This window comes from Phyllostomus discolor, chromosome 4 (genome assembly GCF_004126475.2).
Source record: "Phyllostomus discolor isolate MPI-MPIP mPhyDis1 chromosome 4, mPhyDis1.pri.v3, whole genome shotgun sequence".
NCBI lineage: Eukaryota > Metazoa > Chordata > Mammalia > Chiroptera > Phyllostomidae > Phyllostomus > Phyllostomus discolor.
The window spans coordinates 103,106,210-103,127,873 of NC_040906.2; the positions used below are offsets into that span (position 1 = coordinate 103,106,210).

Below are 21,664 nucleotides of genomic sequence, written 5' to 3' on the forward strand. Positions count from 1 at the left end.
CTATACTAGGGACTGTGGAGGATTAAAGTACATGCAAAGAAGGACCTCCATTTTTTGATAATTTTATAGCATTGGGGTCATGTTGGAGATGAATAAAGTACAAGAGGTTACATTCAGGCTCATGGCTCAATGGTGCTAGAGATGTTGAGTTATAAAAGTCAGATTTTCTAATTCTGTGATTACATAGATACATACCAATGGTTCGGCCAGGCAAGCTTTCAACTACTTCCTTCCAAACATGCCAAACCCTGAAAATAGGCACACAATAATAAAATCTCACAGAGAGCATCCTTACTACATGTATGCACAAATTCCCAGACACATAGCTCAGCACATGTGTATACATATACACTCTCCCATAATCTCCCTCAAGCATCCAGAAGGCAGATCTGCTTTAAAAAGTATTCTATAATGTGTCCCCACACCTCAGTTGGTGTTCCAGAATGTGACCTTTATTTGTAAGATCACTTTTTCCTGAGGGCAATGAAAGAAAAAGCCTACCTGTACGTCTTGTTCTCTGGCACTAATCTTTAGGCCTTCAGTTTCCAGATGATAAATTGGCCTCTTGCTTCTGCTGGGTTTGAAATGGCGGTGGGAATGGTGAAAGAAAGACAAAAACGTATGACTGTTGATTTCTGCAATAGCACCTGATTCAGAGACAGGGACCTCAGGAGGAAGATGTGGGGTGAGTCAGCAGAGGAATGAATAGAATGTCTTTGCATAAGAAGCCAGCCAAGCCTTGTGAAGCATCGAGACTCAGGCAGAGCTGGTAATGTCTGTTCCTGGAGAGCCCTGTATTGGGGTATAGACAGGACAAGACCTGGAGTTCTGTGGTGGTATGTCAGCATTGGCTGGTGGTGGTGACAGAAATATGCTTCCTGATTTAAAGTGCATGGCAGTTGTAGAGAAGGAGGAAGATGGTGATGAGTCCTCTTACAAGAGAGAAAACTTTCCCTGTTATTTAGAAGAGAGGATGGAGCTGTGAGCAGCCCATTCCCATGATTAGGACTTTGTCTGGAGGTGTTTAAAGAGAAGTTCCCCAGGGTGAGGAAGGGGAAGTCTTGGCAGGAAAGGTCCTTTGGGGTGATGTGTCCCTGGCATATGTGAAGGTCAGAGGCAGCATAATTCCTTCTCACTGTCATTTCTATTCCTAATTTCAGTGGTTTAAGATTTCAATCCCTGAGTGACTATTTATTCTTAATTATATTTTATTGATTATGCTATTACAGTTGTCTCATTCTTCCCCTCCACTTTATCACCCTCCACCCTGCACTCTGCCGTCCCTCCAGCATTCCCCCCTCCATTTGCTCATGTGCATGAGTCTCCATTTCTGTGATTCTGTTCCTGTTCTACTAGTTTGCTAAGTTTGATTTTGTTTTTCTTAGGTTCAGTTGTTGATAGTTGTGCTTGCTCTCATTTTAGTGCTCAAAGTTGTGACCTTCTTTTCTTTCTTAGATAAGTCCCTTTAACATTTCATACAATAAGGGCTTGGTGGTGATGAACTCCTTTAACTTGACCTTATCTTGGAATCACTGTATCTGCCTTCGCATTCTAAATGATATCTGTGCTAGACAGAGTTATTTAGGTTGTAGGTCCTTGCTATTCATGACTTGGAATACGTCTTTCCAGCCCTTTCTTGCTTGCAAGATTTCTTTTGAGAAATCAGCTGATAGTCTGATGGCAGCTCCTTTGTAGGTGCTGTCTCCTTTCCCCTTGCTGCTTTTAAGATTCTCTCTCTATCTTTGATCTTGGGCAATGTACTTATGATGTGCCCTGGTGTGTACCTCCTTGGGTCCAACTTCTTTGTGACCCTCTGAGTTTCCTGGACTTCCTGAAAGTCTATTTCCTTTATCAGATTGGGTAAATTCTCCTTCATTATTTGTTCAAATAACTTTTCCACTTGCTGCTCTTCTTCTTCTCCTTCTGGTACCCCTATAATTTGGATGTTGGAATGTTTAAAGTTGTCCTGGAGGATCCTAAGCCTCTCCTCATTTTTTTGAATTCCTGTTTCTTCATTCTGTTCCGGTTGAATGTTTATTTCTTCCTCTGCTCCAAATTGTTGATTTGAGCCCAGGTTTCCTTCACTTCCCTGCTGGTTCCCCACATATTTTTCTTTGTATAGCCTTTACTTCTTCCTTTATTTTGCGGCTGTATTCAATCATTTCTGTGAGCCTCCTGATTACCAGTGTTTTGAACTCTGTGATAGGTTGGCTGTCTCCTCATCGCTTAGTTCTATTTTTGGAGTTTTGATCTCTTCTTTCATTTGGCCCATGTTTCTTTCTCTGTGTGCCTCTGTTGTGATGTAAGGGGCACAGCCTTAGGTATTTGCCAGGATGGGGCAACCCACTGCTCTGTACTGTGGTGCTATATGTTGGGGAGGGGTCAAAGAAGGAACAGTGCCACTTTCTCGGCTATTGCCCTACTTTCAGTCACTTTCCCTGCTAGCCACAAGCAAACTGTGCCTTTCTGCTGCTGATTCCTGGGTGAGTGGGTTTGTGTACATTCTTAGATCCCATGGGTCCCTCCAACAGACTCTTCTGTGAGACTGGGAGTTCTCCTGCAACCCTCACAGGTTTTTTACAGCCAGTGGTTTGAGGCTTTATTTCCCACCCCTGGATCCCTTGGTTGTGTGGCCTTGCTCACCAGTTGTTCCTCATGGATTATCTGCACATGAATGTGGGACTTCCCTAGCAGCTACCTTGCCATGTGTCCTGTCTTCCCTGGCTGCACATCTCTGCACCTCCCACCAGTCTTGATGAATGTTTCTTCTTGAACTCCTTGGTTGTTGGGCTTCTGTACAGTTCAACGTTCTGGTAGTTTGGGTTGTTTTTTGTTTTTAATTGGTGGTTGTCCTTCTTTTGGTTGTGCGAGCAAGCAAAGTATGTCTATCTTCACCTCCACCTTGGCTGGAGCTCCCTGAGTGAGAAACTTTAAGCTAGCTGCTTAAACTTAGTGATTCTCAGTGTCATCTTGTATAAAACATGGAAAAACAATCCTCATTTCTGCAAGATGTTGTAGAGAGGATGAAGTCAACCTCAGTGTGAATGCAGCTTTGACTTCATTTCAGCGTTTGCCACAGCTTTTGGCCCTCCTTGTTGCTGTCACCAGACTCCTCATCTCTTTTGCTCTGCTTTATTCCCTGAAGATTTTTGTCTCTGGCTCATTTTCAGTACTGCTACTGTCACAATTTGTTTTTTTAAAAAATATATTGTATAGATTATGCTATTATAGTTGTCACGATTTTCCCCTCTTTGTCCCTCTCTACCTGGTACCCCCATTCCCTCTGAAAATCCCCCCTCCTTAGTTCATATCCATGGGTATGCATGTAAGTTCTTTGGCTACTCAATTTTTTACACTGTTCTTAACATTCCTCCCATCTATTCTATATCTACTAACTTGCACTTAATGCCTGCGCATTTTCTCCTATTGTCCCCCTTCCCCTTACCAACTGATAACCCTCCAAATGATTTCCATATCTATAATTCTTTTTCAGTTCTGCCTGTTTGCTTAGTCTGTTTTTTAGATTCAATCATCAGTCATTGTGAATTTGTTGCCATTTTAATGTTCATAGTTTTTATCTCCTTCTTTTTCTGAAATAAGTCCCTTTACCATTTCATATAATAATGGCTTGGTAAGGTGGATAAAAGACTTAAATATAAAGCGTGACACCATTAAAGTCCTAGAAGAGAACGTAGGTAGGAAAATCTCAGATATTTCACGCAGAAACTTTTTTACTGACTTGTCTCCTAGAGCAAGGGACATAAAGGAAAGAATAAACAAATGGGACCTCATCAAAATTAAAAGCTTTTGCACAGCTAAGGAAAACAGTATCAAAATAAAAAGAGAACCAACTGTATGGGAAAACATATTTGCTAATGATACCTCAGACAAGGGTTTAATCTCCAAAATATATAAAGAACTTACACGACTCCACTCTAAGAAGACAAGTAACCCAATTAAAAAATGGGCAAAGGACTTGGACAGACAATTCTCCAAGGAGGACATACAGAAAATCCAAAGACACATGAAGCGATGCTCAATATCGCTAGCCATCAGAGAGATGCAGATTAAAACCACAATGAGATACCACTTCACACCAGTCAGAATGGCCATCATAAACAAAGCAACAAACAAGTGTTGGAGAGGATGTGGAGAAAGGGGGTCCCTAGTGCACTGTTGGTGGGACTGCAGACTGGTACAACCATTATGGAAAGCAGTTTGGAACTTCCTCAGAAAACTAAAAATGGATCTGCCTTTTGACCCAGCAATTCCATTGCTGGGACTCTATCCTAAGAACACTAAAACACCAATACAAAAGAACCTTTGCACCCCGATGTTCATAGCAGCACAATTTACAATAGCTAGGTGCTAGAAGCAACCTAGATGCCCATCAGTAAATGAATGGATCAAAAAACTATGGTACATTTACACACTGGAATAATATGCAGCAGAAAGAAAGAAGGAGCTCATACCCTTTGCAACAGCATGGATGGAGCTGGAAAGCATTATGCTAAGTGAAACAAGCCAGGCAGTGAAAGACAAATACCACATGATATCACCTTTAACAGGAATCTAAACAACAAAACAAAACAAAAAACTAGCAAAATATAACCAAAGACACTGAAATAGGGGATAGTCTGACAGTGGCCAGAGGGGATAGAAGAGGGAATTTCAGGGGGGAATGGGTAGGGATTACAGGAACAAATTTGGAGGACACATGGACAAAAACTAGGGGTGGGTGGTAATGGGGGGAAGGGGGGAGGGTTGGGTGGAGGGGCTGGAATGGGAGTAGGGGGGAGAAAACTGTACTTGAACAATGATTGAAATAAAAAAATAAAAAAAATAATGGCTTGGTGATGATGAACTCCTTTAGCTTTACCTTGTCTGGAAAGCACTTTATCTGCCCTTCGATTCTAAGTGATACCTTTGCTGGATAGAGCAATCTGGGTTGTACGTCCTTGCTTTTCATCACTTTGAATAATTCTCGCCAGCCCCTTCTTGCCTGCAAAATTTCTTTTGAGGAGTCAGCTGACTGTCTTATGGGAATTCCTTTGTAGGTAACTCTCTGCTTTTTCTTGTTGCTTTTAAGATTCTTCCTTTATCTTTCACCTTTCGTATTTTTATTATAATGTGGCTGGGTGTGGTGTTCTTTGTGTCCATCTAGTGTGGGGCTCTCTGTGCTTCCTAGACTTGTATGCCTATTTCCTTCACCAAATTAAAGAAGTTTTCTTTCATTATTTTTTCAAATAAGTTTTGAATCTCTTCCTCTTCCTTTTCTTTTTCCAGCACCCCTATGATTGAAATGCTATAATGTTTCAAGTTGTCCCAGGGGTCCTTAGTTTATCCTCATTTTTTATGATTCTTTTTGTTCTTGCTGTTCTGGTCGAATGTGTTTTTTCTTCCTTGTGTTACAAATCATTGATTTATTTCTCAGCTTCATCCACTCCACTGTTGATTCCCTGTACATTTTTCTTTATTTTGCTTAGTGTAAACTTCATTTCTACCTGGGTCTTTTTTGTGCTATTGAAGTACCCAATGAGTTCCTTGAGCATCCTAGTAACCAGTGTTTTGAACTCTATACCTGATAAGTTGCTTCTCTCCATTTTGTCTCGGGTCCATCAGTGAGAAGTCTGTGTGCCAGCCCTTTAAGAGATATGCCTGGGGCTCCAGCGGCCGTAGGTCTCACTCAGCCAAAATCCAAGTTTGGTTTTATAGCCAGAAGTTACAGGGACTTCTCTTCCGGGCCCTGAAAAACTCAGTTGGGGATGTGCTGTGGGTCTGGGACCCCTCACTCCACAGCTGAGATACCTCCCCCAATCTTTATCTGCACACAAGGGTGTGGAACCAGCCCCATCCATGTCTTCTCTTGATGTGGCTTCTTCTTCACAATTGTATTTGTATGACTTCCACTTAGCTAGATTTCAGGCATTGCTCTGTAGTTTAGTTGAAATATTGATGTGGTTGTGGGAGGATGTGAGTAGCATGTTTATGTATGCTGCCACCTGTGCTACCATCTTCTCCATGTCTGGATTATTGTGAATAACGCTACAATGAATATGGAAATGCAGATACCTCATTGAGACAGTGATTTCATTTCTTTGGATATATAACCAGAAGTGGAATTGCTGAGTCACATGGTACCTCTATATGTAACTTTTTGAGAAATGTCCACACTGTTTTCCATAATGGCTTCACCAATTTACATTGCCACAAACCATGCATGATTCTCTACATCCTTGCCAGCACTTATTTGATAGTAGCCACTTTAATAAGAGTGAGGCGGTATCTCACCATGTTTTGGGTTTGCATTTTCCTGAAGATTAGTTATGTTGAATGACTTTGCATGTTCCTAGTAGCTGTTTCAATGTCTTTGAGAAAAAGTCTACTCAGGTCCTTTGTCCACTTTTTAATCAAATATTTTTCAGAAAACAAAGTCTCTACAGGTCCTCTGACAGTTTTGAAAATTGAGTTGTTTGCAATTAAAAATGGGCAAAGGACCTGAACAGACACTTCTCCAAGGAGGACAGACATACAGAGGGTACAGACACATTTGAAAGGATGCTCAGCATCACTAGCCATCAGAGAGATGCAAGTTGAAACCACAATGAGATACCACTTCACATTAGTCAGAATGGCCATCATAACCAAATCAGCGAACAAGAAGTGCTGGCAAGGTTGTGGAGAAGAGGGAACCCTTGCACACTGCTGGTGGGTATGCAGAGTGGTACAGTCACTGTGGGAAACAGTATGGAGTTTCCTCAGAGGACTAAAAATGGCACTGCATTTGACCCAGCAATTCTGCTGCTGGGATTATACCCTAAGAATCCTGAAACACCAATTCAAAATAACCTATGTGCCTCTATGTTCCTAGCAGCACAATTTAAAATAGCCAAGTGCTGGAAGCAACCTAAGTTCCCATCACTAAGTGAATGGATCAAAAAACTATGGCACATTTACACAATGGAATATTATACAGCAGAAAGGAGAGGGAGCTCCTACCCTCTACATGACAGCATGAATGGATCTGGAGAGCATTATGCTAAGTTAAAGAAGCCCGGTGGTGAAACACAAATACCATATGATCTCACCTATAAGTAGAACCTAATCAACAAAAGAAACAAGCAAGCAAAATATTACCAGAGACACTGAAATAAAGAACAAACTGACAGTAACGAGAGGGGAGGTAGGAGGGGGTTTGAGGGGATATAAGAGGAAAAGGTGGGAAGGGTCATCCAGGAACATATATAAATGACACATGGACAAAGCCAAAGTGGGGTAGGCTCAAGGGTGGGAGGTGGGAGTGGCTGGAGTTGGGGGGAATGGGGAGGGGAAATGGAGACAACTGTTCTTGAATGACAACAACAGAGTTGGGTTGTTTGGGTTTTGTTGTTGTTGTTGTGTATGTACTTTATATATTTTGGATATTAACCCCTTATCAAATATATGGTTTGCAAATATTTTTTCCTTATATCATAAATTGCCTTTTTAATTTATTGATTGTTCTTTTGCCAGGTAAAATCTTTTACATTTTTAAAGTATGTTTATTTATTTTAGAGAGAAAGGAAGGGAGAGAGAGAAAGAAAAAAACATGGAAGTAAGAGAGAGACATTGATAGGTTGCTTCCCATACGTTCTCCAGCCTAGGTATGTGCCCTAAGGAAGAATCGAACCCTCATAATTTTAGTGAACCTGATGATGCTCCAACTAACTGAGCCACACTGGCCAGTGGCTGTGTTGAAGCCTTTTAATTTGATGTTGTCCCACTTGTTGATATTTGCTGCTTGTGTTGTTTGTGCATTTTGGTATCGTATCCCCCCCCCAAAAAAATCATTTACCTAGACCAGTGTCAAGGAAATTTTGCCCCATGTTTTATTCTAGAAGTTAATTTTCATGACTGGTGTGAGATGGAGTTCCAGTTAGATGTTTCTGTTACATCTGTTATTTCCATTTGATCTAAAATATAGTTCAAGTTTAATATTTCCTTATTGATTTTCCATCTGGATAGTCTATCCACTGTTGAAAGTGATCCTCTACACTTATTGTATTATTGTACATTCCTTCTTTCAGGTTAGAGTTTGGTAAGTATATTTAAAATTTGCGTGCATGGGTATTTAAATTGTTATATCCTCCCGACAGGTTCACTTCCTTATTATTATAATCACCTTCTTTGTCTCATTACAGTTTTTTATGTAAAGTCTGTTTTTGTCTGGTATAAGTATAGCTACCCCTGTCTCTCTTTTAGTATCCATTTGTATGTGTGTCTACTGGAGGCTGAAGTGAGTCTCCTGTAGACCACATATTCTTGGGTCTTGTTTTTTAATTATTTTTATTTTTTTAAATTAAAGTGTAGTTGACATGCAATATTATATTACTTTCAGGTCTACAAGTGATTCTACATTTATATACTTCACAATGTCATCACCATGATATATCTGGTAACTATCTGTCACTGTCCACAGTTATTTCAATGCTATTAACTATGTTGCCTGTGCTGTACATTACATCCCGTGACTTATTTATTTTATGGCTGGAAGTTGGTATTCCTTATTCCTCTTTGCCTTTTCAACCAGTCTTCCACTTGTCTCTCCAAACTCACAACCATTACTTTGTTCTCTGTACCCTTAAATCTGTTTCTGTTTTGCTTTGTTTTTGTTGTTCTCTAGAGTCCAGATACAAGTGAAATTATACAGTATTTGTCTTTCTTTCTCTGACTTATTTCACTCAGCACAATACCCTTTAGGTCATTCCATGTTGTTGCAGTTGGCAAGATTTTTTTGTTTTTTTTTTGTTTTTACTACTGAATAATATTTCCTTGAATACATATAGCACATTTTCTTTATCCATTTATCCATTGGGGATGGTTCTTGTTTTTTTTTTTTTTTGATCCATTCATCCACTCTGTGTCTTTCAATTGGAGAATTTAACCCATTTACATTTAAAGTCATTATGGATAGGTAACAATTTACTATTGCCATCTTGTTAATTTTTTTCTGGATGATTTTTAGTTCCTTCATTCCTTTCATTCTGTCTTGCTGTCCTCTTTTGTGAATTGATCATTTATTGTGGTATGATTTGGTTCAATTCTCTTTATCTTCTCTGTACTTATTATAGGTCTTTGTTTCGTTATTATTCTGAGACTTCTTTGAAAATTCTTATAGACCTAACAGTCTATTTTAAGCCAATAACTTAACTTTGATTTCATACAAAACTGTGACCCTTTTATGGTTTTGATATCACATTATTCATCTTTTTATATTGTATATTTCATTAGCAAAGTATTATAGCTATTGTTATTTGCCTTCTAATTTATTCTTGGTTGGCAGTTTTTCTCTTTACATACTTTCAATATATCATTCCATTCTCTCCTGGCCTGCAACATTTCTACTGAGAAATGTGCTCGATAGCCTTATGGGTTTCTCTTGCATAAGAGTTTTTTTCCTTTTTTTGCTTTAAAATTCTGTTTTTGTCTTTGGTTTTAGACAGTTTTATTATAATGTGTGTTGAAGAAGATTGTTTTGGATTGATATTGGGGGATATCTATTAGTTTGATGAACTGGCATGTCTAAATCTCTCCCTGGGTTTGGAAAGGTCTCAGTGTTTGTTTGGTTTTTCTCTTTAAATAAGCTTTTTGCTTTTTTTTCTCCATCTCTTTTGCTTCTGGAATACCAGTGATAACTACACTAGTGCCCCCTTATCCGTAGTTTGCTTTAGGCAGTTTCAGTGACTTGTGGTCAACTCTACTCCAGAAATATTAAATGAAAAATTCTAGGATTTCTGGGCAAGTTGGAGGCATAGGTAGAAACTATTCGCTACCTCACACAACCAAAAGAAGGATGACAATCAATCTAGAAGCAATAAACAACCAGAAGTGCCAGAAAATCAAACTGCACAGGACTCTGACAACCAAGGAGTTAAAAAAAAACATTCACCAAGACCAGTAGGTGGGCAGCCCAGCAGAAAGCACCCATGTGGCAAGGCAGCACACTGAGTGGGCAAGGCAGGGCTGGCTGAAAGGCAAACTAAAGACTCTAGGATAGCTGTAAACTACTGTGTGTGTAACACACTGGAGAAATGCCAAGTCTCACATGAGAGAGTTCATTGGAAACTGGGGCTAGAGTGGGGTGAGCCAGCCACATTGTTCCCTCTCTGGCCCCTCCCCCACAGACAGCACCCCAAGGCAGCAAAGAGGGTTGCCTTGCCCAGGTGAACACCTAAGGCACTGCCCCCTTACAACATAACAGGTGCACCAAGACAAAGAAGTATGGCCCAAATAAAAAGAGCTAAGCAACGAGGAGAGAGCTGACCTATCTGATGCAGAGTTCAAAACACTGGTAATCAGGATGCACACAGAACTGATTGAGCTCAGTCACAAAGTAAAGGAATAAATGAAGGCTACCCAAAGTGAAATAAAGCAAAATATACAAGGAACCAATAATGAAGGGAAGGAAACTGGGACTCAAACCAATGATTTGGAACCAAAGAAAGAAATACACATCCAACTCGAACAGAATGAAGAAACAAGAATTCAAAAAAAAAAATAATGGGGAGAGGCTGAGGAAACTCTGGGACAACTTTAAACACTCTAACATCAGAATTATACTGGTTCCAGAAGGAGAAGAAGAAGAGCAAAGAATTGAAAACTTCTTTGAACAAATAATGAAGGAAAACTTCCCTGATCTGGTGAAAGAAACAGACTTCCAGGAATCCAGGAAGCCCAGAGAGTCTTGAAGAAGGTGAACCCAAAGAAGAACACAACAAGGCACATCATCATTAAGTTACCCAAGATTAAAGACAAAGAGAGAATCTTAAATGCAGCAACAGGACAGGACAGAGTTACCTACAAAGAAGTGCCCATAAGACTATCAGCTGGTTTCTCAAAAGAAACCTTACAGGCAAGAAGGGGGAAAACTTACAGAAAGAAGTATTTGAAGTCATGACAGGCAAGGACCTACATCCCAGATTACTCTATCCAGCAAAGCTATCATTTAGAATGGAAGGGCAGATAAAGTGCTTCCCAAATAAGTTCAAGTTAAAGGAGTTCTCATCACCAAGCCATTATTATATGAAATGTTAAAGGGACTTATCTAAGAAAAAGAAGAAGGTCACAACTGTGAACAGTAAAATGACAGCAAACTCACAACTACCAACAACTGAACCTAAGAAAAACAAAGTCAAACTTAGCAAACAACTAGAACAGGAACAGAATTCTGTGATGTCCATCACAGAAATGGACATCATATGGAGGGTTTTCAGTGGACAGGGGAGGGGTAAGAATGGGGTGGGGGTGGTACAGGGAATAAGAAGCATTGTTGGTAGGCACAAAATAGATGGGTAGAGGTAAAAATTGGTACAGGAAACAGAGAAGTCAAAGAACCTAAATATACAACCCATGGACATGAACTAAGGTGGGGAATGCTGGAGAGTTGAGGGCAGAGGAGGGATAAAGGGGGGAAATTGGGAAACCTGTAACAGCATAATCAGTATAACATACTTAAATATAAAATAAAATCAGCAGAATCACTGGAAAAGAATTCCATAGATAAACAATTCATAAATTTTAAATTGCAGTCCATTCTGATGGTAGTGTGATGAAATCTTATGCCATCTGGCTCTGTCCCACTTGGGAGTAAATCATCCCTTTGCTCCACATATCTGCGCTGTGTATGCTACCTGCCCACTAGTCACCGAGTGGCCATCTCAGTTTCAAAATGGACTGTTGTGGTATTGCAGTGCTTGCGTTTAACCCTTATTTTACTTAATAACAGCTCCAAAGCTATTCACATAACTTGTATTGCAGTATGTCGTTATACCTGCTTTATTTTACTATTAACTATTGTTGTCAATTGCTTACTGCTTCTAATTTATAAATTAAACTTTATCAAAGATATGTATTCATAGAAAAAAGAATATATAGGGTTAGGTACTATCTGCAGTTTCAGGCATCCACTGGGGGTCTTGGAACAACATCCCCTTGTGTCTGTATGTTTTAGCTTTGCTGGTCTCTGAATGGGGTGAAACCAAAGTGGGTCCTTGGTGTAGTGCCCTGAAAGTCTGGGAAAGCTGATTATTCACCTGAGTCTTCTTTTCCCAGCTGGGGAAACTCTTGCTAGGTTGGGAGTTTCCTCTTAGCACTGAGCAAGACTGGCTTGTGGGGTGGGATGATACAGGCGGAACGAAGCTGTGTCTTCCTTCCCTTTTTGGACAGTTGCTCTCAGTTTTTTGTTTCATTGTGTTGCTGAAGTTTCTTAAGTGGACTCTGGAGCCCTCCCAGAGCTGTTTTTGTCTGTGGATAGCTGTCTAATTGCTGATGTTTGTGGAGGATGGAGGCTGAGGTCTCCTACACTGCTGTTTTGGTGACATCACCTTTTCATGATCACTAACTTTAGGCTGAGCTGCTAATGCTGTCCAACATTCCTATTATATTTATTTAGTTCACTCATTGGCCCATTCTCCAAGATAACTAGTGGATACTTTCTCATCTCCTTCAATCCCTCATACTCTCTTTTCCTCAGATAATATCCTCTCTCTCAGCTAATAATTTACTTCATATTTCATCGAAGAAGTGTAAAGCAATCAGAAGAGAACTTTCACACACTGTCACCAGCACATCTGTTCACCTACTTCCATCTGTGTTTGTATACTCTACCTCTTCTTCTGATACTACTAGGAATAAACTATTTGTGACGCCAATCCCTCCATGTGTCTACTAGGTTCCATCCCTTTCTTCTAATCCAAAGATATTGCTCTAGTATTTCCTCCTCTCTCCTGTAGCGCCATTTTTCTGTTTAGTGGATCATTCCCATCAGCACATAAACTTGTCTGCATGCCTCTCATTAAAAATAATCTTCTCTTGACTGCACTCTCCTCTAGCTACCATCCCAGCTCTAACCAATCACTTACAGCACTTCTCTTCTCTCATCCTCTTTTGCATTAACACACATAAGGCTCTAACACTAAAACAGCATTTATCAAAGGTCACAAATGACCTCCCCATTACTGAATCCAATAGTCAATTTTCAGTTTTCATCTTACTTGACTAAAGAGGGGTGTGTGATGGGCCAGATCTTTCTCTCATCTTTGAAACTCTTTTTTAGCTTGGCTTCTTAAGCAGCACACTCTTTCACCAGCTCCTTTTCAATATCCTTTGTCGTTTTCTCTTTATCTTCCTGTACTTCTTGGGTATCTTTATTCTTTAAACCTCTTCTATTTTCTACCTGCACTTCCTAGCTTATCTCCTCTATATGCTAGTCCTCCTAAATTGGTATTTTCAGCCTGTCCTGTCTCCTGAACTCTAGAGTCCTGTGTCCAGTTGTCTACTCACCAACAGCATTTTGGTATCTAATAGACATCTTGAGCTTAATCTGTCACAAACTGAGTTCCTTATGGTCCTCCCAAATATATTCCATCTATAGCTTTTCTCATCTCTGTTCATGGAAATTCATCTGCAAACCAAAATTCATCAGACAAATATCTGTGTTACAACTTTTCTTCATCTCATCTACTGACGATCTATCAGCAAATTATGTTGCCTCTGTCTTTAACAATGTGTCCTGAAGTTGTCAAGTTGTTGCCATCTTCATGGCTACCAGTCTCGTCTGGTCCTAAGCCATCATCACTTCCCACCTGGATTACTGAAATTGTCTCCTGGTTCCACCCTTATCTTTATTTGGTATGTCCTCAACACAGAAGCCAGATTTACCCATTTAAAACACCAGTCAGGTCATGCCCCTTCTTTTCTCAAAATCTTCCAATTATTTTCCACATCACAATAAAAACCGAGTCCTCACATGTACCAGGCCTTACATCAGGCTTCTCAACTTCAGCACTATTGACATTTTTGCACTGGGACTGTGTTGCGCAGCATAGGATGTTTAGCAGTATCCTTGCCCTCTGCCTACTAGGTGACAGTAGCACCTCCTCTCCAGTTATAATAATCAAAACCATCTCCAGACATTGCCAAATGACCCTTGGTGGGCAAAATCCACTTTATTGAGAATAACTGCCCAATCTGATCTGGACCCTTGTTATCACTCTGACCTCAGTTAGAGGGATGGAAGTTGGCTAGAAGGATGTGACTATACCTTGTACCCGCTCCCTAGGTAGAACCATAAGTTCAAGACCTGACATTTAAGGCATCCAGCAATCCAGACCTGTTTCCAAATTCAGCATGTATTCTGCTTCTCTTCACATGAACTTCTTGCACTAGTTCAATTGGGTGACTCCCTGTGTTTTCCTTCTTCCACATCTTAGCACTGGCATTTCTCTTTGCTTGATTAAAAGGTCCTCTTTGTCTCTTTCCTCTACTCAGTCCTCCCAAACACTCAAGGTACAGCACAAGCCTCACCTCCTCCAAGAAGACTTCCCAAGCCTCCTATTACTCCCCAAATCCCTTATATTTTGCATCACCAAACATGACATTTTTCACATATTGCTTTTCAGTTCATCTCACTTCATTATAATCTGATTGTAAAGAAAACACATACTAATTATGGAAAACCAGAAAATATGAGAGGTAGATAGAAATATATAAATATAGAGAGAAGGAAAAAAGTCTATAATTCTTACTGTTACTATCCATTATTAATCTTTCAGTATATCTCTTCATATTTTTACATAGCTGAGTTCATTATGGTTTCTGTAAATTTATTTTTGTACTTTTTTAGTCACCTAACATTATAATAAAGGAATTTCTACATTATTGTATATTTCTTATGAATATAAGAATATAATTTATATTTATTGGCCATCTGCTAATGATCAGGCACTATAGTATCCACAAGATACATGTGGATGTACTGGATGTGTCAGTTTATTTATCTTATTTTATTTTTTTATTCTCACCTGAGTACATTTTTTTCTTTGGTTTTATATAGAGAGAAAGGGAATGAGAGAGGGAGGGAGGAAGAGGGAGAGAGAGAGAAGAGAAAAACAAGAGAAGAGAAGAGAAGAGAAGAGAAGAGAAGAGAAGAGAAGAGAAACATCAGTGCAAGAAAGAAACATCTGTTGGTTACCTTCTTGTGTATATATGCCCTGACAGGTGATTGAACCCACAACCTAGGTATGTGCCCTACCTGGAGATGGATGTAACCTGCAACATATCGGTGTAGGGGATAACATGCCAACCAACTGAGCCACACTGGCCAGGGTGATGTGTCAGTTTATTATAATTTACTTAGTTGTTGCCCTCTTCTTTGATATCTAGATTATTTTTTAAAAGAGCATTAAAGGTGAAATTTCAAGAAATAAGTGATTTTTCTTGATTTTTATCTTTTTTTTTAGGAAAGAGTGGTGGTAGTAGAATGATTGCACCAAATATGTTTTTAGAATGACTAGAATCTATCTATCTATCTATCTATCTATCTATCTATCTATCATCTATCTATCTATCATCTATCAGTTACCTCTATATCTAACTCCCTAATGACAAAGTGAAAACAGTTTGTGCTTTACAGACAAGAAGATCTGGACTTGAATGCTGGCCATTATGCCTTGTCTTGAGCAAACCATTTGACATCTGTGAGCATCATCATGGTCATCTATACTCTGAGTATAATACCCACCTTAGTGCAAGCTTATTGTGAGGATTAGAGGTAGTATATGCAAGCCCCCTGATACTTAGTAGAAGCTCAGTATATGACAGTTTTAAGAAAAAAATTATGCTTCTATTAGCCATGTACAGTTTAAATGTTTTTCTGCCACTTTCTAGCAATTGTTAAATATTTTTATTCAGATAAAATATATTATTTGAGTGGTAAACAATTTAATTCTGTGTTATTTTCATTTTAAAGTTGCACTGTATATATATATATATATATCTTTCTTCACCAAATATATCCAAAACTTCACAGTGTGTACACTCGGCCAGACCTACTTGGCTCTACCATTTCTAACTCCTGTGTACTTGGCCAAATTCACCTTTTCATATTCTATTATTTGATTACTATGGACAAGCCACACAGGATGCTTCTCTGTTCTTTAAACAGGCAAACCTCTGTGTATTACCTGTTTCTTCTTCCTGGAATACTCTTCCCCTCACTTTGTTTAAGACTGGCCCTTTCCATCTTTCAGAACTTGTCACAGGTAGAAACAGAGGCCTCATATCTGGGGCTTACAGGGGATGAGGCCAACCAGAAAAGGCACGGCAAGGAGAATCTGCAGGTGAGACATACCTGTGGTTGGTGGGAGGTAAACAAAGACCCCATGTATGCTTCCCAAGGAAAAGTGTTAGCTTAGAATATTTGACAAGCCCAGAGATGAAATTGGCTTTGTATTATTGCCACAGTGAGAGGAGGCATACCAAATTACCATATACTAGTCAAGTAAGACCTTTTATAACCATTAACTTATTTCCTGTCCCCCCTGCAAGTCTGAGAGCCAGAGACAATATAGCAATTGGAGGAGCAGTGGAGTAGTAAACCCTTTTCCTAATTCTCACTAGAGGGAGGCCCTAGCTGGGACATGGTAGAAGTTCAGAATATTGAATATAGGATTTTGGTAATTTTACTTACTTAAGTCCATACTCAGACCAAACATGATCAGAGGACTTTTTATGATCTGAGTGGGCCCAATATTTCACCCAATGGATGAAAGAGCATCTCACATAGCTGGTTTGCCCAAGCCATGAGGAAATGGAGTATATTTTCTGTTGAAATTCTACTCTTTGGAATCCTACTGATTCAGTGTTTCTGGTTACATTTATTCGTTTATTGTCTCTCTCCAAACAGAATGTAAACTCAAGAGGGCAGGTACATGGTCTCTCTTGTTTATATCTGTATCCTTAGTGCCTGTAAATTAGGATTGCTAATATGCTACCCCTTTTGTAGCATTTGAAAGTACTTGGTAAGATAGAGTGACACATTATTATTATTGATGATATGTTTTTGTTATTTTAATAAATTTAAATCATCTTTTTGTGGTATAATTTACATAGAATAAAGTACATGTATTTAAAAGGTACAATTCAGTACCAAATTTATATTCTGTGAAACCATTGCCACAGTCAATATACAGAACATTTCTGTCACCACCAAAATTTCTCTCTACCCCCTTTTAAGGGGCTTTAACCCCAGGCACCCACTGATATGTTTTCTGTCACTACAGTTTAGTTTGCATTTTCTAAAATGTCATATAATGGACTCATACATTATGTACTCTCCTGTGCCTACAGTTGATTCTTGAACAGCAGGGGTTTGAACTGCACTGGTCCAATTACAGGCAGATTCCACTCCTCCCCCCCCCCCCCAATAAATACCTGTACCGTTTTTGATCAGCAGTTGGGGGTCCAGAGATGTGAAGGGCTCATCTAGGGCACTTGACCATCCACAGGTTTTGGTAGCCCTGGGTGTCCTGGAACCAATCCTCCCACCCCCTGACAGAGGGGGGGATGGTAGTTAAATTTGGGAGGAGTCAAAAGTTGTATCGGATTTTTGATTGGGTGGAAGGTTAGTACTCAAACCCCCCTGCCTTGTTCAAGGGTCAACTTCATTCTAATAAGAGAGTGCAGCATCCAAAGAAGCAAAACTCCCGTTGCCCCCTTCTCTCATCACTCGCCTACCAGAAGGTCCTGTCTAATTTATTTCTTCTTTGCTTTAGTTTGCCTGGACCGACCCCACCCCACCGCCAGCCTCCGCTCCTCACCTTTTCCTTTTTACAGTCTAAGGACTTTGTCCTTCAAGCTTCTCCCCCTAAAGTCACTCTTTCTCTCTTGCTGTCTTCTTTTGTGAAACCACTCTCAGTCTCTCATCCCAGGCACCTGTCTTCTGTTTCTTTAAACATCCTCTCCCACTCTATCTTTCCTTCCTTTTACTCCCATTCCTCCTCAGCCTCCTTGCTTCCGCCCCATCTCCCTTTCCCTTCTTTCCCTTTTCCTCTCCACTCTTTCAGTTAGTTCTGCATTTGGATCTGGGGTTCAATCAGAGTTCCAGAGCTTAATGTTTTATTCCTGGCCCCTCAGTGCCCACTTCTGCTACAGGTGCAAAAGTGCAATCCCTGGCTACATGGAACCCGGGAGGGCCCGGGGAGAGAAGGGGTTAAGATCACTAAGGTCGGACCTTCTTCCTGTCCTAGAAGAGCCCAGGGCCCAGGCTGCGGAGGAAGTAGAGGGAGGGGCGGAGCCAAGGCAGGGGTTCTGCCCTCTCACCCTCCTGCAGCTGTTGACTGCTGGTGGGGGTGACGGAAGTGGGTATTAACTGACGGGATCGAAGAATCATGTAGTCCCTGTTTCTAATAGCTTCCTGTTGTTGATTTCATTACTCTTCAAGGTTTTCCCACGTCTAGTGTCTTACTCATAAGAGAGTGCTGCAACAGGCCCATTTTGTAGGCTGAAAGAGTGAAAGGCAGAGTGACTTGTGGGACCACACTGTTAGCAGCATCCCAGGGTTTTGAGCAGCAGCTCCCTGTGCTGGGCGTGGGCGTGTGTGCGGTGTATTAGGATGAGCGCCAAGGAAGGAGGCATTTGCAGGTGGGTGGCCGTGTGTGTATTGGAAAGGAGCATTCAGTTGTGGGAAAATGGAGTAAACAGAAACTTAACTGGGGAAGAAGAGTGACTTATTTTGTCGGAGGAGGAGTTAAGTAATTTATTTTTGATATTTGACATTTAAAATACTTCACTGAGCACTCACACATATCAAGATTAAAGAGTTGATAGGAGAGAGGAAGATTGCAAGATTGTTCTTTAGTGTATATACAGGGTTATGGGGGGGATGTTTGAGTTTTCTCTTCCCCTTTTAAACACTTTAATTTTTTTGAGAGCGGTTTTAGGTTCATGGTATAATTGAGCAGAAAGTACATAGAGTTCCCATATCATCTTCTGCCTGTTCCCGTCCCCCGCCCCCACAGGCACGACCTCCCCATAATCAGTATCCCACACCAGAGTGGTATATTTGTACAATTAGTGAGCCTACATGGGCACATTACAGGGTGGAGCAAAAGTAGGTTTACAGTTGTATACACCTTCATAAACAATGATTGATTAATAGATAAAAATAGAAGAATAGACTCAGCATTTTGTGCAACAACAGAGTCCTGTAGACTGGCAAGAAGAAGTCATCATGGGAGTTGTGACTGGTTTACTTGCTGTCGAACATATCAGTGAGGAAGGCAAAGAATGCAAAGAAAACATATCCAGTGCTGGGGAGAAACTGAGAAAGAGCCAGGACCATGGGAGACCCAGCCAGCCCACCTCAGGAATGGGAAGCCTTAAAACAATGTAGTAGAAGCCTGCCCCAGCTGAGGTGGCTCAGTGGATTGAGTGCCAACCTACAAACCAAAGAGTCCCAGTCAGGGCACATGCCTGGGTTGCAGGCCAGGTTCCCTATAGAGGGCATGTGAGAGATGAGAGACAACCACATGAAACCACCACACATTGATGTTTCTCTCCCTCTCTTTCTCCTTCCTTTCTCCTCTCTCTAAAAATAAACAAATAAGGTCTTTTAAAAGAGAAAGAAATCCTGTGGGGTTTTTTTTCAAAAATTAACTTCCATTGTAGGTAGGTTCTATCTTCGTGTATTACAGGAGAATAACCCTACAAAGGTACCACCACACTGTCAGTGTACCTGTAATAGTTACTCTCCAAAAGCTGTGGCCTGATTTCCCATTCCAATTTTGAATCAACCTCTGCATTTGTTTCTAAGCCTCCTTCAGTTATTCTCCACGCTGATGCAAAGTCTTCCACCTGGTTCAAATCTGTTCAGTAAATGTTACTGAGTGCAAAATTCCTGTTTGGTATTAATGATGGTATAAAGCTGCCAAATGTAAACCATATCTTCAAACTACTTATTTTTTCTTACTTTAGGGGAACTGAATAAAAATAGAAATGAAAATGCCTGATGTGCATGTGTATTTGTGGCTCCACTGCAAAAATTCCAGAAAGAATTTCCAATCATTGCTTTAGAAAGTTTTCTAACTATTGCAAGGCATTACAGAAAAGGCATCGTGATGTCTATGACAAGTTTTTTACATTTTGAATGAAGGGTTTGCATGGCTATAGTTTAGAGGCCTTTATACAAATGGAGATTAAGGCCCCCTAGCAATGGCTATACTGGTGGCTGATGCAGAGTGGGAGATAAGGAGTAAAGAAAGCTCACAGGAATGTCATCAACTGAAACACAAACCAAAGGCAGAAAACTAGGTTGGAAGATAAGCTTCAGTTAATATTCTTGTGGAAAATGAGGGATTTGTTTGTGTGGGTACATCATACAGCCTAATGTGGACAGGATCTTTAACTGTGTTCTTTTCGCTGTACAACATTCTGTACAACATTTTGACCTATGTGTTGGCTTCCTGAAGAGAGTGATTGCAAAACCAATTCTACCACTCAGGCCAGGTGTGCTTTTCATGCAGAAGTATTCATTGTTCTGGCTCTAAATCATCCTCCAATGAAGTCAGTTTTCGTTAGTCTGTCACTTCACTGGGGCCTGATCACTGACAGATATATTATCGATCACATTCTAAGCATACTGATGCTGAAGTGAACTTGGGATGTCCCAAAATGGAAGACTGGTGGCTTTTAACCTCTGCGTTTGCATCTTCTCATTCCCTATGATGGCTAAATGTCTAACTGCAGTTATGTGCTGCACTTCTACTTTTGTTTCTCTAAATGTATCAAGACCATTCGTGGGCTGCTGGCCCCCTGTTTTCTGCAGCATCTCTAAAGTGCCTCTAACTTCTTGGTTGTGAGAGTGGTGTTGTGAAAATAAACAGAAGATTCATTTATTTAAAAAAATTTTTAAGTGTTTAGCTTTTTAAAAAAAATTATTTTTCAATTACAGTTGGCATTCAATATTATTTTGTATTGGTTTTAGTGTACAACGTAATGGTTAGATAGTCATATGCTTTACAAAGTGATCACCCTGATATTTCAAGTATCCACCTGGCACCATATATAGAAATTACAATATTACTGACTACATTCCTTACTCTAAAGTTTACATCCCTGTGACTATTTTGTAACTACTGATTTGTACTGAACAGAAGCCTCATTCAAATTGGAGTCATGAAGGCCTGTAGAGGGAGTTCTCATGTCCTGTCACTCACTGTCAATTACCCCAAAATAGGAAGACACCTACTTTCCATTTCCAACAAGAAGATGTTTTGTGCTCTACTACTCCAGCAGTGAGAAACAGGCTCTTTTTCTCACCTGGAAACCACTCAGCCAATGAAAAGCCACTTCACTTGGAGCCCCCAGTTTCCTCCAATGGACTTTCTGATTACAATAGTGCCTCTGAACTGGCCCTTTCCTCTGTAAAAGAATTGTCTTCTCCTTTGTTCTCTTGACTGTGTGTTCTGTCATTAGACCCCATGTCTGGAATTGCAATTCTTTGTTCCTGAATAAATCCATTTTGCTGGAAAACTATCTGGCTGGCTGTTTAAGATCAATAATAGAGAGGAGGAAAAATAATTTTTCCTCTACCATTCTTAGTTCTTGGCTGAGATCCCCCAGCAATAAAAGACAGATTAACAAAAGAAAAATGAGGACTTCTGGTCAAGATGGAGGCATAGGCAGACATGCTTCACCTCATTGCACAACCATAAGAAGGATTACAACTAACCTCAAAACAAAAAACATCCAGAACTGCCAGAAGACCAAGCTATATGCAAGTCCAACAACCAAGGATTTAAAGAAGACATATTCATCCAGACAGGTAGGAGGGGTAGAGACAAGGAGC

The 21,664-nt window shown here is 40.2% G+C and overlaps 1 long non-coding RNA gene across 1 annotated transcript; it reads right to left on the reverse strand.

Annotated features, from left to right (window-relative positions):
* Nucleotides 1–1,712: 1,712 nt before the first annotated feature.
* Nucleotides 1,713–21,114, reverse strand: LOC118500150. Its single transcript, XR_004902682.1, has 4 exons — nucleotides 21,104–21,114; nucleotides 12,905–12,908; nucleotides 5,110–5,271; nucleotides 1,713–1,734 (listed from the first exon to the last, which is right to left on the reverse strand). It is a non-coding gene; the product is annotated as an uncharacterized LOC118500150 (long non-coding RNA).
* Between the last annotated feature and the right edge of the window lie 550 nt (nucleotides 21,115–21,664).